Genomic DNA, 12,599 nt, shown 5'->3' with positions numbered 1-12,599 from the left:
AAAGCTTCTTTCTCTTTGTTATCGGAGGATATTTCCTTTGGCCCTATAGTCTTCAAAGGGATCCAAAATATCTGTTCTCAGATTCCACAGAAATAAGGCTAGCAAAGAGATCTACGAAACACACATGTAACTCTGTGAGACGAATTCACAGAACACTAAGCAGTTTCTCACAAAGCTTCTTTCCAGATTTCATCTGAGGATATTTCCTTTTTCACCAAAGCCCTCTATGAGCTTCCAAATATCACTTTGCCAATTCCACAAGAACTGTCTTAGCGAAAGGCTTCTTGAGTGGAAAGCTGTCACTCTGTGAGATGATTTCACAGAACACAAAGAAGTTTCTCAGAAAGCTTCTTTCTCTTTGTTATCGGAGGTTATTTCCTTTGGCCCTATAGTCTTCTAAGGGATCCGAAATATCTGTTCTCAGATTCCACAGAAATAAGGCTAGCAAAGAGATCTACGAAACACAGATGTAACTCTGTGAGATGAATTCACAGAACACTAAGCAGTTTCTCAGAAAGCTTTTTCCTGATTTCATCTGAGGATATTTCCTTTTTCACCATAGCCCTCTAAGGGCTTCCAAATATCACTTTGCCAATTCCACAAGAACTGTCTTACCGAAAGGCTTCTTGAGGGGAAAGCTGTAACTCTGTGAGATGATTTCACAGAACACAAAGAAGTTTCTCAGAAAGCTTCTTTCTCTTTGTTATCGGAGGATATTTCCTTTGGCCCTATAGTCTTCAAAGGGATCCGAAATATCTGTTCTCAGATTCCACAGAAATAAAGCTAGCAAAGAGATCTACGAAACACAGATGTAACTCTGTGAGATGGATTCACAGAACACTAAGCAGTTTCTCAGAAAGCTTCTTTCCAGATTTCATCTGAGGATATTTCCTTTTTAACCATAGCCCTCTATGGGCTTCCAAATATCACTTTGCCAATTTCACAAGAACTGTCTTGGCGAAAGGCTTCTTGAGGGGAAAGCTGTAACTCTGTGAGATGATTTCACAGAACACAAAGAAGTTTCTCAGAAAGCTTCTTTCTCTTTGTTATCGGAGGATATTTCCTTTGGCCCTATAGTCTTCAAAGGGATCCGAAATATCTGTTCTCAGATTCCACAGAAATAAGGCTAGCAAAGAGATCCACGAAATACAGATGTAACTCTGTGAGATGAATTCACAGAACACTAAGCAGTTTCTCAGAAAGCTTCTTTCCAGATGTCATCTGAGGATATTTCCTTTTTCACCATAGCCCTCTATGGGCTTCCAAATATCACTTTGCCAATTCCACAAGAACTGTCTTAGCGAAAGGCTTCTTGTGGAGAAAGCTATAACTCTGTGAGATGATTTCACAGAACACAAAGAAGTTTCTCAGAAAGCTTCTTTCTCTTTTGTTATCGGAGGATATTTCCTTTGGCCCTATAGTCTTCAAAGGGATCCGAAATATCTGTTCTCAGATTCCACAGAAATAAGGCTTACAAAGAGATCTACGAAACACAGATGTAACTCTGTGAGATGAATTCACAGAACACTAAGCAGTTTCTCAGAAAGCTTCTTTCCAGATTTCATCTGAGGATATTTCCTTTTTCACCATAGCCCTCTATGGGCTTCCAAATATCACTTTCCCAATTCCACAAGAACTGTCTTATCGAAAGGCTTCTTGAGGGGAAAGCTGTAACTCTGTGAGATGATTTCACAGAACACAAAGAAGTTTCTCAGAAAGCTTCTTTCTCTTTGTTATCGGAGGATATTTCCTTTGGCCCTATAGTCTTCAAAGGGATCCGAAATATCTGTTCTCAGATTCCACAGAAATAAGGCTAGCAAAGAGATCTATGAAACACAGATGTAACTCTGTGAGATGAATTCACAGAACACTAAGCAGTTTCTCAGAAAGCTTCTTTCCAGATTTCATCTGAGGATATTTCCTTTTTCACCGTAGCCCTCTATGGGCTTCCAAATATCACTTTGCCAATTCCACAAGAACTGTCTTAGCGAAAGGCTTCTTGAGGGGAAAGCTGTAACTCTGTGAGATGATTTCACAGAACACAAAGAAGTTTCTCAGAAAGCTTCTTTCTCTTTGTTATCGGAGGATATTTCCTTTGGCCCTATAGTCTTCAAAGGGATCCGAAATATCTGTTCTCAGATTCCACAGAAATAAGGCTAGCAAAGAGATCCACGAAATACAGATGTATCTCTGTGGGATGAATTTACAGAACACTAAGCAGTTTCTCAGAAAGCTTCTTTCCAGATTTCATCTGAGGATATTTCCTTTTTCACCATAGCCCTCTATGGGCTTCCAAATATCACTTTGCCAATTCCACAAGAACTGTCTTAGCGAAAGGTTTCTTGTGGGGAAAGCTATAACTCTGTGAGATGATTTCACAGAACACAAAGAAGTTTCTCAGAAAGCTTCTTTCTCTTTGTCATCGGAGGATATTTCCTTTGGCCCTATAGTCTTCAAAGGGATCCGAAATATCTGTTCTCAGATTCCACAGAAATAAGGCTAGCAAAGAGATCTACGAAACACAGATGTAACTCTGTGAGATGAATTCACAGAACACTAAGCAGTTTCTCAGAAAGCTTCTTTCCAGATTTCATCTGAGGATATTTCCTTTTTCACCATAGCCCTCTATGGTCTTCCAAATATCAATTTGCCAATTCCACAAGAACTGTCTTAGCGAAAGGCTTCTTGAGGTGAAAGCTGTAACTCTGTGAGACGATTTCACAGAACACAAAGAAGTTTCTCAGAAAGCTTCTTTCTCTTTGTCATCGGAGGATATTTCCTTTGGCCCTATAGTCTTCAAAGGGATCCGAAATATCTGTTCTCAGATTCCACAGAAAAAAGGCTAGCAAAGAGATATACGAAATACAGATGTAACTCTGTGAGATGAATTCACAGAACACTAAGCAGTTTCTCAGAAAGCTTCTTTCCAGATTTCATCTGATGATATTTCCTTTTTCACCGTAGCCCTCTAAGGGCTTCCAAATGTCACTTTGCCAATTCCACAAGAACTGTCTTAGCGAAAGGCTTCTTGAGGGGAAAGCTGTAACTCTGTGAGATGATTTCACAGAACACAAAGAAGTTTCTCAGAAAGCTTCTTTCTCTTTGTTATCGGAGGATATTTCCTTTGGCCCTATAGTCTTCAAAGGGATCCGAAATATCTGTTCTCAGATTCCACAGAAATAAGGCTTGCAAAGAGATCTACGAAACACAGATGTAACTCTGCGAGATGAATATACAGAACACTAAGCAGTTTCTCAGAAAGCTTCTTTCCGGATTTCATCTGAGGATATTTCCTTTTTCACCATAGCCCTCTATGGGCTTCCAAATATCACTTTGTCAATTCCACAAGAACTGTCTTAGCGAAAGGCTTGTTGAGGGGAAAGCTGTAACTCTGTGAGATGATTTCACAGAACACAAAGAAGTTTCTCAGAAAGCTTCTTTCTCTTTGTTATCGGAGGATATTTCCTTTGGCCCTATAGTCTTCAAAGGGATACGAAATATCTGTTCTCAGATTCCAGAGAAATAAGGCTAGCAAAGAGATCCACGAAATACAGATGTAACTCTGTGAGATGAATTAACAGAACACTAAGCAGTTTCTCAGAAAGCTTCTTTCCAGATTTCATCTGAGGATATTTCCTTTTTCACCACAGCCCTCTATGGGCTTCCAAATATCACTTTGCCAATTCCACAAGAACTGTCTTAGCGAAAGGCTTCTTGTGGGGAAAGCTATAACTCTGTGAGATGATTTCACAGAACACAAAGAAGTTTCTCAGAAAGCTTCTTTCTCTTTGTTATGGTAGGATATTTCCTTTGGCCCTAGAGTCTTCAAAGGGATCCAAAATATCTGTTCTCAGATTCCACAGAAATAAGGCTAGCAAAGAGATCTACGAAACACAGATGTAACTCTGTGAGATGAATTCACAGAACACTAAGCAGTTTCTCAGAAAGCTTCTTTCCAGATTTCATCTGAGGATATTTCCTTTTTCACCATAGCCCTCTATGGTCTTCCAAATATCAATTTGCCAATTCCACAAGAACTGTCTTAGCGAAAGGCTTCTTGAGGGGAAAGCTGTAACTCTGTGAGACGATTTCACAGAACACAAAGAAGTTTCTCAGAAAGCTTCTTTCTCTTTGTCATCGGAGGATATTTCCTTTGGCCCTATAGTCTTCAAAGGGATCCGAAATATCTGTTCTCAGATTCCACAGAAATAAGGCTAGCAAAGAGATCAACGAAATACAGATGTAACTCTGTGAGATGAATTCACAGAACACTAAGCAGTTTCTCAGAAAGCTTCTTTCCAGATTTCATCTGAGGATATTTCCTATTTCACCATAGCCCTCTATGGGCTTCCAAGTATCACTTTGCCAATTCCACAAGAACTGTCTTACGGAAAGGCTTCTTGAGGGGAAAGCTATAACTCTGTGAGATGATTTCACAGAACACAAAGAAGTTTCTCAGAAAGCTTCTTTGTCTTTGTTATCGGAGGATATTTCCTTTGGCCCTATAGTCTTCAAAGGGATCCGAAATATCTGTTCTCAGATTCCACAGAAAAAAGGCTAGCAAAGAGATATACGAAATACAGATGTAACTCTGTGAGATGAATTCACAGAACACTAAGCAGTTTCTCAGAAAGCTTCTTTCCAGATTTCATCTGAGGATATTTCCTTTTTCACCGTAGCCTTCTAAGGGCTTCCAAATGTCACTTTGCCAATTCCACAAGAACTGTCTTAGCGAAAGGCTTCTTGAGGGGAAAGCTGTAACTCTGTGAGATGATTTCACAGAACACAAAGAAGTTTCTCAGAAAGCTTCTTTCTCTTTGTTATCGGAGGATATTTCCTTTGGCCCTATAGTCTTCAAAGGGATCCGAAATATCTGTTCTCAGATTCCACAGAAATAAGGCTTGCAAAGAGATCTACGAAACACAGATGTAACTCTGCGAGATGAATATACAGAACACTAAGCAGTTTCTCAGAAAGCTTCTTTCCAGATTTCATCTGAGGATATTTCCTTTTTCACCATAGCCCTCTATGGGCTTCCAAATATCACTTTGTCAATTCCACAAGAACTGTCTTAGCGAAAGGCTTGTTGAGGGGAAAGCTGTAACTCTGTGAGATGATTTCACAGAACACAAAGAAGTTTCTCAGAAAGCTTCTTTCTCTTTGTTATCGGAGGATATTTCCTTTGGCCCTATAGTCTTCAAAGGGATACGAAATATCTGTTCTCAGATTCCAGAGAAATAAGGCTAGCAAAGAGATCCACGAAATACAGATGTAACTCTGTGAGATGAATTAACAGAACACTAAGCAGTTTCTCAGAAAGCTTCTTTCCAGATTTCATCTGAGGATATTTCCTTTTTCACCATAGCCCTCTATGGTCTTCCAAATATCAATTTGCCAATTCCACAAGAACTGTCTTAGCGAAAGGCTTCTTGAGGGGAAAGCTGTAACTCTGTGAGACGATTTCACAGAACACAAAGAAGTTTCTCAGAAAGCTTCTTTCTCTTTGTCATCGGAGGATATTTCCTTTGGCCCTATAATCTTCAAAGGGATCCGAAATATCTGTTCTCAGATTCCACAGAAATAGGGCTAGCAAAGAGATCTACGAAACACACATGTAACTCTGTGAGAAAAATTCACAGAACACTAAGCAGTTTCTCAGAAAGCTTCTTTCCAGATTTCATCTGAGGATATTTACTTTTTCACCATAGCCTTCTATGGCTTCCTAATATCAATTTGCCAATTCTACAAGAACTATCTTAGCGAAAGGCTTCTTGAGGGGAAAGCTGTAACTCTGTGAGACGATTTCACAGAACACAAAGAAGTTTCTCAGAAAGCTTCTTTCTCTTTGTTATCGGAGGATATTTCCTTTGGCCCTATAGTCTTCAAAGGGATCCGAAATAGCTGTTCTCAGATTCCACAGAAATAAGGCTAGCAAAGAGATCTACGCAACACACATGTAACTCTGTGAGATGAATTCACAGAACACTAAGCAGTTTCTCAGAAAGCTTCTTTCCAGATTTCATCTGAGGATATTTCCTTTTTCACCATAGCCCTCTATGGGCTTCCAAATATCACTTTGCCAATTCCACAAGAACTGTCTTAGCGAAAGGCTTCTTGAGGGGAAGGCTGTAACTCTGTGAGATGATTTCACAGAACACAAAGAAGTTTCTCAGAAAGCTTCTTTCTCTTTGTTATCGGAGGATATTTCCTTTGGCCCTATAGTCTTCAAAGGGATCCAAAATATCTGTTCTCAGATTCCACAGAAATAAGGCTAGCAAAGAGATCTACGAAACACACATGTAACTCTGTGAGACGAATTCACAGAACACTAAGCAGTTTCTCACAAAGCTTCTTTCCAGATTTCATCTGAGGATATTTCCTTTTTCACCAAAGCCCTCTATGAGCTTCCAAATATCACTTTGCCAATTCCACAAGAACTGTCTTAGCGAAAGGCTTCTTGAGTGGAAAGCTGTCACTCTGTGAGATGATTTCACAGAACACAAAGAAGTTTCTCAGAAAGCTTCTTTCTCTTTGTTATCGGAGGTTATTTCCTTTGGCCCTATAGTCTTCTAAGGGATCCGAAATATCTGTTCTCAGATTCCACAGAAATAAGGCTAGCAAAGAGATCTACGAAACACAGATGTAACTCTGTGAGATGAATTCACAGAACACTAAGCAGTTTCTCAGAAAGCTTTTTCCTGATTTCATCTGAGGATATTTCCTTTTTCACCATAGCCCTCTAAGGGCTTCCAAATATCACTTTGCCAATTCCACAAGAACTGTCTTACCGAAAGGCTTCTTGAGGGGAAAGCTGTAACTCTGTGAGATGATTTCACAGAACACAAAGAAGTTTCTCAGAAAGCTTCTTTCTCTTTGTTATCGGAGGATATTTCCTTTGGCCCTATAGTCTTCAAAGGGATCCGAAATATCTGTTCTCAGATTCCACAGAAATAAAGCTAGCAAAGAGATCTACGAAACACAGATGTAACTCTGTGAGATGGATTCACAGAACACTAAGCAGTTTCTCAGAAAGCTTCTTTCCAGATTTCATCTGAGGATATTTCCTTTTTAACCATAGCCCTCTATGGGCTTCCAAATATCACTTTGCCAATTTCACAAGAACTGTCTTGGCGAAAGGCTTCTTGAGGGGAAAGCTGTAACTCTGTGAGATGATTTCACAGAACACAAAGAAGTTTCTCAGAAAGCTTCTTTCTCTTTGTTATCGGAGGATATTTCCTTTGGCCCTATAGTCTTCAAAGGGATCCGAAATATCTGTTCTCAGATTCCACAGAAATAAGGCTAGCAAAGAGATCCACGAAATACAGATGTAACTCTGTGAGATGAATTCACAGAACACTAAGCAGTTTCTCAGAAAGCTTCTTTCCAGATGTCATCTGAGGATATTTCCTTTTTCACCATAGCCCTCTATGGGCTTCCAAATATCACTTTGCCAATTCCACAAGAACTGTCTTAGCGAAAGGCTTCTTGTGGAGAAAGCTATAACTCTGTGAGATGATTTCACAGAACACAAAGAAGTTTCTCAGAAAGCTTCTTTCTCTTTTGTTATCGGAGGATATTTCCTTTGGCCCTATAGTCTTCAAAGGGATCCGAAATATCTGTTCTCAGATTCCACAGAAATAAGGCTTACAAAGAGATCTACGAAACACAGATGTAACTCTGTGAGATGAATTCACAGAACACTAAGCAGTTTCTCAGAAAGCTTCTTTCCAGATTTCATCTGAGGATATTTCCTTTTTCACCATAGCCCTCTATGGGCTTCCAAATATCACTTTCCCAATTCCACAAGAACTGTCTTATCGAAAGGCTTCTTGAGGGGAAAGCTGTAACTCTGTGAGATGATTTCACAGAACACAAAGAAGTTTCTCAGAAAGCTTCTTTCTCTTTGTTATCGGAGGATATTTCCTTTGGCCCTATAGTCTTCAAAGGGATCCGAAATATCTGTTCTCAGATTCCACAGAAATAAGGCTAGCAAAGAGATCTATGAAACACAGATGTAACTCTGTGAGATGAATTCACAGAACACTAAGCAGTTTCTCAGAAAGCTTCTTTCCAGATTTCATCTGAGGATATTTCCTTTTTCACCGTAGCCCTCTATGGGCTTCCAAATATCACTTTGCCAATTCCACAAGAACTGTCTTAGCGAAAGGCTTCTTGAGGGGAAAGCTGTAACTCTGTGAGATGATTTCACAGAACACAAAGAAGTTTCTCAGAAAGCTTCTTTCTCTTTGTTATCGGAGGATATTTCCTTTGGCCCTATAGTCTTCAAAGGGATCCGAAATATCTGTTCTCAGATTCCACAGAAATAAGGCTAGCAAAGAGATCCACGAAATACAGATGTATCTCTGTGGGATGAATTTACAGAACACTAAGCAGTTTCTCAGAAAGCTTCTTTCCAGATTTCATCTGAGGATATTTCCTTTTTCACCATAGCCCTCTATGGGCTTCCAAATATCACTTTGCCAATTCCACAAGAACTGTCTTAGCGAAAGGTTTCTTGTGGGGAAAGCTATAACTCTGTGAGATGATTTCACAGAACACAAAGAAGTTTCTCAGAAAGCTTCTTTCTCTTTGTCATCGGAGGATATTTCCTTTGGCCCTATAGTCTTCAAAGGGATCCGAAATATCTGTTCTCAGATTCCACAGAAATAAGGCTAGCAAAGAGATCTACGAAACACAGATGTAACTCTGTGAGATGAATTCACAGAACACTAAGCAGTTTCTCAGAAAGCTTCTTTCCAGATTTCATCTGAGGATATTTCCTTTTTCACCATAGCCCTCTATGGTCTTCCAAATATCAATTTGCCAATTCCACAAGAACTGTCTTAGCGAAAGGCTTCTTGAGGTGAAAGCTGTAACTCTGTGAGACGATTTCACAGAACACAAAGAAGTTTCTCAGAAAGCTTCTTTCTCTTTGTCATCGGAGGATATTTCCTTTGGCCCTATAGTCTTCAAAGGGATCCGAAATATCTGTTCTCAGATTCCACAGAAAAAAGTCTAGCAAAGAGATATACGAAATACAGATGTAACTCTGTGAGATGAATTCACAGAACACTAAGCAGTTTCTCAGAAAGCTTCTTTCCAGATTTCATCTGATGATATTTCCTTTTTCACCGTAGCCCTCTAAGGGCTTCCAAATGTCACTTTGCCAATTCCACAAGAACTGTCTTAGCGAAAGGCTTCTTGAGGGGAAAGCTGTAACTCTGTGAGATGATTTCACAGAACACAAAGAAGTTTCTCAGAAAGCTTCTTTCTCTTTGTTATCGGAGGATATTTCCTTTGGCCCTATAGTCTTCAAAGGGATCCGAAATATCTGTTCTCAGATTCCACAGAAATAAGGCTTGCAAAGAGATCTACGAAACACAGATGTAACTCTGCGAGATGAATATACAGAACACTAAGCAGTTTCTCAGAAAGCTTCTTTCCGGATTTCATCTGAGGATATTTCCTTTTTCACCATAGCCCTCTATGGGCTTCCAAATATCACTTTGTCAATTCCACAAGAACTGTCTTAGCGAAAGGCTTGTTGAGGGGAAAGCTGTAACTCTGTGAGATGATTTCACAGAACACAAAGAAGTTTCTCAGAAAGCTTCTTTCTCTTTGTTATCGGAGGATATTTCCTTTGGCCCTATAGTCTTCAAAGGGATACGAAATATCTGTTCTCAGATTCCAGAGAAATAAGGCTAGCAAAGAGATCCACGAAATACAGATGTAACTCTGTGAGATGAATTAACAGAACACTAAGCAGTTTCTCAGAAAGCTTCTTTCCAGATTTCATCTGAGGATATTTCCTTTTTCACCACAGCCCTCTATGGGCTTCCAAATATCACTTTGCCAATTCCACAAGAACTGTCTTAGCGAAAGGCTTCTTGTGGGGAAAGCTATAACTCTGTGAGATGATTTCACAGAACACAAAGAAGTTTCTCAGAAAGCTTCTTTCTCTTTGTTATGGTAGGATATTTCCTTTGGCCCTAGAGTCTTCAAAGGGATCCAAAATATCTGTTCTCAGATTCCACAGAAATAAGGCTAGCAAAGAGATCTACGAAACACAGATGTAACTCTGTGAGATGAATTCACAGAACACTAAGCAGTTTCTCAGAAAGCTTCTTTCCAGATTTCATCTGAGGATATTTCCTTTTTCACCATAGCCCTCTATGGGCTTCCAAATATCACTTTGCCAATTCCACAAGAACTGTCTTAGCGAAAGGCTTCTTGAGGGGAAAGCTGTAACTCTGTGAGACGATTTCACAGAACACAAAGAAGTTTCTCAGAAAGCTTCTTTCTCTTTGTTATCGGAGGATATTTCCTTTGGCCCTATAGTCTTCAAAGGGATCCGAAATATCTGTTCTCAGATTCCACAGAAATAAGGCTAGCAAAGAGATCAACGAAATACAGATGTAACTCTGTGAGATGAATTCACAGAACACTAAGCAGTTTCTCAGAAAGCTTCTTTCCAGATTTCATCTGAGGATATTTCCTATTTCACCATAGCCCTCTATGGGCTTCCATGTATCACTTTGCCAATTACACAAGAACTGTCTTACCGAAAGGCTTCTTGAGGGGAAAGCTATAACTCTGTGAGATGATTTCACAGAACACAAAGAAGTTTCTCAGAAAGCTTCTTTCTCTTTGTTTTCCGAGGATATTTCCTTTGGCCCTAAAGTCTTCAAAGGGATCCGAAATATCTGTTCTCAGATTCCACAGAAAAAAGGCTAGCAAAGAGATATACGAAATACAGATGTAACTCTGTGAGATGAATTCACAGAACACTAAGCAGTTTCTCAGAAAGCTTCTTTCCAGATTTCATCTGAGGATATTTCCTTTTTCACCGTAGCCCTCTAAGGGCTTCCAAATGTCACTTTGCCAATTCCACAAGAACTGTCTTAGCGAAAGGCTTCTTGAGGGGAAAGCTCTAACTCTGTGAGATGATTTCACAGAACACAAGGAAGTTTCTCAGAAAGCTTCTTTCTCTTTGTTATCGGAGGATATTTCCTTTGGCCCTATAGTCTTCAAAGGGATCCGAAATATCTGTTCTCAGATTCCACAGAAATAAGGCTTGCAAAGAGATCTACGAAACACAGATGTAACTCTGTGAGATGAATATACAGAACACTAAGCAGTTTCTCAGAAAGCTTCTTTCCAGATTTCATCTGAGGATATTTCCTTTTTCACCATAGCCCTCTATGGGCTTCCAAATATCACTTTGTCAATACCACAAGAACTGTCTTAGCGAAAGGCTTCTTGAGGGGAAAGCTGTAACTCTGTGAGATGATTTCACAGAACACAAAGAAGTTTCTCAGAAAGCTTCTTTCTCTTTGTTATCGGAGGATATTTCCTTTGGCCCTATAGTCTTCAAAGGGATCCGAAATATCTGTTCTCAGATTCCAGAGAAATAAGGCTAGCAAAGAGATCCACGAAATACAGATGTAACTCTGTGAGATGAATTAACAGAACACTAAGCAGTTTCTCAGAAAGCTTCTTTCCAGATTTCATCTGAGGATATTTCCTTTTTCACCATAGCCCTCTATGGGCTTCCAAATATCACTTTGCCAATTCCACAAGAACTGTCTTAGCGAAAGGCTTCTTGAGGGGAAAGCTGTAACTCTGTGAGATGATTTCACAGAACACAAAGAAGTTTCTCAGAAAGCTGCTTTCTCTTTGTTATCGGAGGATATTTCCTTTGGCCCTATAGTCTTCAAAGGGATCCGAAATATCTGTTCTCAGATTCCACAGAAATAAGGCTAGCAAAGAGATCTACGAAACACACATGTAACTCTGTGAGATGAATTCACAGAACACTAAGCAGTTTCTCAGAAAGCTTCTTTCCAGATTTCATCTGAGGATATTTCCTTTTTCACCATAGCCCTCTATGGGCTTCCAAATATCACTTTGCCAATTCCACAAGAACTGTCTTAGCGAAAGGTTTCTTGTGGGGAAAGCTATAACTCTGTGAGATGATTTCACAGAACACAAAGTAGTTTCTCAGAAAGCTTCTTTCTCTTTGTCATCGGAGGATATTTCCTTTGGCCCTATAGTCTTCAAAGGGATCCGAAATATCTGTTCTCAGATTCCACAGAAATAAGGCTAGCAAAGAGATCTACGAAACACAAATGTAACTCTGTGAGATGAATTCACAGAACACTAAGCAGTTTCTCAGAAAGCTTCTTTCCAGATTTCATCTGAGGATATTTCCTTTTTCACCATAGCCCTCTATGGTCTTCCAAATATCAATTTGCCAATTCCACAAGAACTGTCTTAGCGAAAGGCTTCTTGAGGGGAAAGCTGTAACTCTGTGAGACGATTTCACAGAACACAAAGAAGTTTCTCAGAAAGCTTCTTTCTCTTTGTCATCGGAGGATATTTCCTTTGGCCCTATAGTCTTCAAAGGGATCCGAAATATCTGTTCTCAGATTCCACAGAAATAAGGCTAGCAAAGAGATCCACGAAATACAGATGTAACTCTGTGAGATGAATTCACAGAACACTAAGCAGTTTCTCAGAAAGCTTCTTTCCAGATTTCATCTGAGGATATTTCCTATTTCACCATAGCCCTCTATGAGCTTCCAAGTATCACTTTGCCA

This window comes from Macaca mulatta, chromosome 2 (genome assembly GCF_049350105.2).
Source record: "Macaca mulatta isolate MMU2019108-1 chromosome 2, T2T-MMU8v2.0, whole genome shotgun sequence".
NCBI lineage: Eukaryota > Metazoa > Chordata > Mammalia > Primates > Cercopithecidae > Macaca > Macaca mulatta.
Note: the sequence above shows the minus strand (reverse complement) of the source record.